We start from the raw sequence: 7,294 nt of genomic DNA on the forward strand, positions 1-7,294 counted from the left end.
ACAGAAGGTGAAGAAGTGGGTCGCCGAGCAGGTGGAGAAGCAGTTCCCTGATGAAAGCTTCCACAAGGCGCGCTCGCCCAGCGCGGGGCAGGACCCCGCGCCGCCTAAACCTTAGTTATGTAAAGCGTTTTATTCCTTTATGTGATGTATTCAGTAGATTTCAAGTGGAAAATATGTTTAGGATGTTTTAGATGAAAGTAAGTGAAGTAGATGACAATTATAAAAGGACTATACATTTAACTTTGTATTGACTGCATTTTCTATCACTTGACTCAGTGAGGGTACTATTAACAAGATAATAATTTTTAATTATTTCTTTTTACCAATATCTGCATACTTTTATATTGTTGCAGAAGCAATATTAGTTAATAATTTCTTATTGAATGTAAACTTTCACTATGAAGTTAAAAAGGTTTTATGTCATTGATATTGTTTCAATGTTAAATTATATTATTTTAACATTGACTTGAAACCGTTCCAGAAAACTTATACATATCTATATATTGGTTTTTTAAAAGTTGAAATTTTTAAAAACTAGTGTGTTTATTAAAATCTGCGTAAATAAGATTTCATGGAAGTTTCTAGAAATATAATGGAAACTAGTGATTTAGTTTTTCTTGCCATATGACGTAATTTTTACTGTGTATTTGAGATATCTGACGCCATTTATGGCAACACTAAGTTGAAAGTGCATGGTTTGAAAAAATATTGTCTAAGATTTTAAAAAGTGCTGTGAAAAAAAATTGACAAGTGCCCCAATATATGTCTGAACACTGCCAAGTTTTACAGATAACACCTTTAAGAATTGTTACCAAAATCAAAAGGGTTATAGTTTGTAGTTTCCCTCTTCGATTGTCAATTGTGTTACCTCTAATGTTGCCATCAAGGAATGGGTGTTGATTAAACGAACTAGTTAAATCAACTGTTGATCACCCTTCAATGTTTCAACTATTGACAAAGTTACGTTTAACTAATTGAACACTGTAATCAATATATGATTAACTAGTTATCAAAATCTACTCAAAAGTAGATAACGGACTAGTTTTAAAAGCAAACTAAGGGTTTCGTTTAATTGACACCATCATCAATGACCTATCTCTTGGCTATCATTTAACTAAGCGGTTGGTAAATATGATAGCAACATTATTGGTTTTTATTACCCATATAATCCCACTGTTATAATAGCATTGATGCATATTGTAGTCCCTATATTGTCAAAGGAAAGAAAATATGTATTCATGCAAATAAGACAGTGAAGTTATATGGTATAATAGTTGTCAAATATCTTGGCGGCTCTGTTTGCGTGACAACGCCGATGGTAATGTCGAAGGTACTACGCAGCATACCGATGACCTCGAGCTGTTAAGATATTTGAAAAGAACTATAATTAGAGTAAGTGTCATACTGTATTGCTTGACAAATGCTACTTACGGAGCAATAAGCCTTAGCACTTGAAGTTAGTGATTCTATGTAACCGTTACGGAGGTATTAGTCATTTTTTGGTAAAACTAGAATTCTTAAACTATTTTTTATTGACTTTTTTCCAAGTTACTAGTGCTAGGAGTAAGTGTTTTTAGTGTGAGTGCTTTATACTAGGACGTGGTTTAATGTGTCATTCGAATTGTTTTTTTTTATAATTCACTCGTGTATTTTATAATGTAGTATGTAAAGATTTGTCACAGTGTTTTCCAATACTTGTTGTCATGCCAATTTTTTTTAATATAATGTCATTTAAATAATTAAATTATTTTTAAACAATTTTAATTATTATCGACGAGAACATACATGCATTATCCATACACTATCTTTTGAGCATTTGTTTTCATATTATATTTGTCTCGATTTATTCGTTTGGGGTTTATTTTTTTTTATAAGCAAAGCGGCCGGGATTTTCTGAAGTTAAACCTCTTTTAACATGTTTTTGGGAAACATTGTGTTTTGTCGATAGTAGTGAAACTAGCCTTCGATATAGAATTATCACTCGCCTCATTCACTATTATATATTTTAGTCTTTACACAAAATACTGCTCAAAATTCTCATTATTATAAGATAGCGTGAAATAAAGTTAACCAGTAGTTTGATATGAATGTTCTAGTTGTATTTGTGAGGAAACAATGTCGGAATGGAATTGTCAACACATAATAGGTTTTATGTAGACTTTAAAACCATATTGTGCGGGTTTTAAACATATGTTTTTATTGTAATAAATTGTTTGAAAACTTGAAAATGTTTCATTGAATTTTTTTTTTTACGTTTCGTTTTTAACCATACCATTATAAATGCTTTCTCTACATTTATATTTTCCCACTTATTACCTACAATACGTAAAATTGAATAAAAAAGCAATCATGTCACATAAAGTCTTTTAGGTTAAATTGATTATCCAGTAAAGTTGTATTTAAGTCGGTATAGATGGATTAAAGCGGCACTTGGTGCGCAGGAGGCGAGCGGGGCTGAGGCGGAGGCGGAGGAGGCGCGAGCGGAGAGGAAGCGCCGACAAAGACAGGCGCAGGAGGAGTTCCGACTAAAGCAGCTGCTCAAACAGAAAACGGGACCGGGTTAGCATTATTCTATCATTGAGAAACCCGAAAACACATGCGATACAATTTCGATAAAAATGTAATTTATAATCAAAAAAAATCATGTGATATTATGTGCCTAAGAACTAATAAATATGTAGGCATTAGTGATGTGTGGTTTTCACTTCACTATTTCTATTTTCTGTCCCTTCGTAGTTTGTATTTTAGAAAATATTGAAAACAAGCAAATAAAAACCCTGTTGTAAAGTATGAAGTTATTAACGGAACTTTTTTCGTAATCTACTTTTGTGTTATTTTGTCTTACTTTTCTTTTCATTTCATGATGTAGTTGTAGGTTTTTTTTTTATTAATTAAATTCTGTTTCTTTTGTAACATTCTTTTTCTTTTATACACCTTTAATGGCATATTAATAATACATTCCAAGATGAGCTACAAAAATGAGGCAATATAAAAAGACGTAAGTTACTAAAACAAACAACTAATCTATGGATTGGAAGCTCACTTGCTTTTCATAAATCATCCGTTGTCAACAGATGAAGTGCTGTCCAAAGACAATAGCAGTGTAGACAACTTGCTGATGGGGATCGCTACACAGGATATAGTGGTGGATGCTTCTGGTGCTGAGGGCAAGAGGAAGTCTCCCGCTCGCAACCTACCTGAAGCGCCCAATAAGAGAAGGAATAGCTTTATCAACAAACTGGATATATTGTAACCAGAGTGTAAAATCCGACTCGAAGGACCATGTTGTTAAATCATTATCAATTCAAGAGCAGATATTTTGCAGTGAAGCATATTTTTATACATTTAACCATCAAAAGGCAATAGTGTAAGGATGTATAAATAAAAGAAACATTGTCAATGAACTCAAATTTTAATCTCTAACTAATTAAGATTCTTACACACGAATATATACAAAAAAAACCTCGCGAACACGAAAATAGTCCGATTGTACTCAGGTAAATTAAGAACGAAAAAAGAACACCTTTTTAGGACGAACGATAAAACAAAACTTATCCATAGATATCTTAACTAAGTTAAACTAATATAAGGGCCAGTCCCATCAAAATTACAATTAAACCTACACAAAGCGGCCATTTTGTTGGCAAAATGGCGGACGTTGATAGTTCAAATTAAACGAATAAATCGTAAAAAGACAAGTTAGGTTGGCACGCGATTACTTATACAAATAAGCTTTCAAGCCTTCCGAATCAGGGGTGAACTGAGATATAAATTCATATCTCTAGTTCTATTTTGTTATTAGTACAAATAAGTGGGTAAATCGAAAACTTATATAAACCAAGCTTTCTTATAAGCCTGTCATTTCAATGCATGTTAAAAAACTCAACACGTTTATTGCTCGCCTTGTCTAAAAAGTTTACGAAAAATTATATTTGCATAAACTTGTTAAAAATTGTTCTTGTCACAGTATCGGTTAAGCACTTCTCTAGATTAAAAAATTAAAGCCGTCTCTATGGTCTTACATATTGTTAGAAAAGATATATGTATGCTGGCCAACACATATTTTACATATAAAACTTCTAATTGTGACATACATTGCACTACTTTATATGATTTTATAATAATAAAAAAATATACCGCGTAACATATGTAATGATTAAAATTAATGTTACCAATATGGGTTAGAAAACACAGATAACTTATACTTTACGTAAACAAAATCATATATTTTCTAGTTTGTTATGTGTATCAAATTTGTATTGTGAAAAAATCTATTTAATATTTACAATTGATAATTTTCATCGATTCTAATAACTTTAGTATAAAATATTAAGAGAATACAATCGAACCTGGATCAGTGAAACTCTGATTTGAGAGAAGCCACTATCAGCGAGACGGTCTAATTTTTGAGAAATCTTTCGAAGCGAGGAACTCAAATTTTTGAGAAATCTCTATAAGCGAAAACTCAATTTTTTGAGAAACTTCTATAAACGAGAAACTAATTTGTGAGAAATCTCTACCGAAAAACTCAAATTTTTGAGAGATCTCTATAAGCGAGAAACTAATTTTTGAGAAACCTCTATAAACGAGAAACTATTTTGTGAGAAATCTCTACCGAGAAACTCAAATTTTTGAGAAATCTCTATAAGCGAGAAACTCAAATTTTTGAGAAATCTTTATAAGTCTAATTTATGAGAAGCCTCTATTAGCAAGTAATATGTCGATCTCGCAGACTCGCTTCCGCAGGTTGGACTGTATACCCATTTACTTAAAGCGATATTACATAGGATAATTGGACATACATGACTCATATTTCTACGTCTATCAGTGAAATTACAACCTTCTAAAACATTACAAATATATAAAGCAGAATTTATATATTTCGAAAATATATTTTTACTATATCCACTACATACTACTGATAACATATATACATATGGTTATATTGATAAAAGCTACATATATTAATTAATATAGTATATAAATTGAATGAATTTTATCATAAATTCATGATGAAACTTCCTCTAAGAATAGTTTATTTCGACATCAAAACCTCAAATTAAATTTTTACATAAAAAATATTTTTGTATATCAACTGAAAAGACTTATTTAATCTACAATTAATCATTATATAAAAACTTTTTGTAGATATCTTATACTAAAGATATTATATGTTTTAATATACTCTGTTCAATATATGTACTACAATATGGTATTTATTTTAACCCTTAAAAGCCTGATTCGTGTGAAGTATACCTTTTACTGTGTTTTTACTGAGGAAAAATAGTAAAAAAATCAAAACGAAGTTTTTATATATTTTCGTTATTTATAGATTATCAATCAGAAGTAACATGAAAATTAAAATAAAACCGATTGTAGGTGCCCAAAGCAATTTATAACCCCAACATCAAATTTTAAACTTCAGGCATTTAAGAGTTAAATAATTATATGTATCTTTCTAATTAAAAAAAAAGATAAACTTTATTATAAAAAAATAAAATGTATAAGAACACATCTTAAGAATTAAATTAAAATAACGTATAATCTATTTGATAAGACGAAAATAGGTAATGTTTAATAAACAGAAGTTAATTTTAAAATTATTCTGTTATTAATTTTCTTCGTATATATATTGAACAGAGTTTTCATATAAATATTTATTTTATGTGTAGTAGTATTTGGATTTAAAGGCAGTATTTCGGAGTAGAACCTTAAAGGAATTTTAGCATTTAGTTATTTTTTATAATTACTGATTAGGCATTTATTTTGGGATTTATTTGATTGGCTTATAGATATAAGACTAGTATCAAATTAATGCATAATTTATTTTCATAGCAAGAAATTTCTTTAAGGTTCTCCCATTTGGTGTTACAAATATAACATATGTGCATATATTTATATAGACTGACCAGAAATATTAAAATTGCCACATAACAGAAAAATGTTGAATTACATTTTTTGCGTAACGCTGGGATTTTTATATTTAAGGTTAGGCTATATATTATCTATATACTAGTTTAGATAATTATTTAGGACTGCTATATTTTGATATACAACACTTGTCACGTTAATGTTTATATCTCCAAGATCAAAATCAATCATTCCTCGTATTCCCTTCTAAAATAATATTTTTGTAAACAGACAGTAAAAATAGTTGACATAAAAATAATGAACTTTGCCATATTTAGACCTGATTATTGACTGACTTACTTTTTTATTTCACTTTGTATTACAATATAGTATACAATTATATTTTCTTCGCATTTTTTAGCATATTAATGTACCGACTTAATATTGGTCTTCAGTGGACATTATTAAATTATGTTTGAATAACATTATACGATTTTGTTGACAATCTAAATGAAAATGTTTCTGTATTTTAAAAAGTTCTCTTTTGTCAAATTAGATTCCCCCTTTCTATTCATATAAGAATATGGTAGAAAGTAGAATGGAGAGTTAATTTGGCTTTTGTCATACTTGTATTGCGGACTGTACCAATGTCCACAAACATTCAATTCTAACAATTTTAATTGAAAACCGCACAGTTCAGTTACAACGTTAATCCTAACATTAACTGAACATTTTGACGGTTAAAATCTTGCTAATACTTGTCTAAACTGCTTCCCTACACAAAGTAACTTTCGAATATCGATATTGCTAGTAGAATCGACAAAATGTATAGAAATGTATGTGATCACGTGACTTATCATAAAGAGCGTCGGTGGCTTAGTGGTTTAATCTTCAGGACTTGGGTTCGAATCCCGTTATATACCAATGTGATTTTAAATTTTTCGAATTTTCATATGTACTTAATTTACCCGACGTCCTTACGGTAGGAGAAAACATAGTGATGCCTGCACATATCGGCGAAGAAATTCAAAGACGTGTTAAATCAACCCGCAGTATGCCAGCGTGGTTGAGTATGGTCTAGTCACCCTTACTCATGGTAGTTCACATCTGTTTAAGAATGTAGTTAGAGAACTGTTTTTTTTTTTGTTGGTTTTACTTATGGGGCGTTATCGTTGCTTCGTGACAAAGCCTCGTGTGAAGGTAAATTAAAGAAAAATAGGGTATGCTCCGAGCCCCTCGGTAAGGAAGTACAGTGAGCTGATGATGACGTGTCTTATCGAATATTATTGTAGTTTCCATAAGTTGTTTTTCAACCAATGTTTGTTGGGCATTGACAGTTGAGTTAAGAGTTAAGAGTAAATGTGTGGTTAGAGTATCGCAGCGCTCACACGACGACCTCCTCCTGCTCCTTCTCGCGCTGGCGCACCGCCACCGCCGTCTCCAC

At 30.8% G+C, this 7,294-nt stretch overlaps 1 long non-coding RNA gene across 1 annotated transcript; it reads left to right on the forward strand.

The window, feature by feature from the left end:
- Positions 1 to 2,342: 2,342 nt before the first annotated feature.
- LOC106102414 lies at positions 2,343 to 5,464 on the forward strand. The gene is made up of 2 exons (XR_001225572.1): positions 2,343 to 2,559; positions 3,075 to 5,464. It is a non-coding gene; the product is annotated as an uncharacterized LOC106102414 (long non-coding RNA).
- The last annotated feature ends 1,830 nt before the right edge of the window (positions 5,465 to 7,294 follow it).

Source organism: Papilio polytes, unplaced genomic scaffold (genome assembly GCF_000836215.1).
Source record: "Papilio polytes unplaced genomic scaffold, Ppol_1.0 DF823923.1, whole genome shotgun sequence".
Lineage (NCBI taxonomy): Eukaryota > Metazoa > Arthropoda > Insecta > Lepidoptera > Papilionidae > Papilio > Papilio polytes.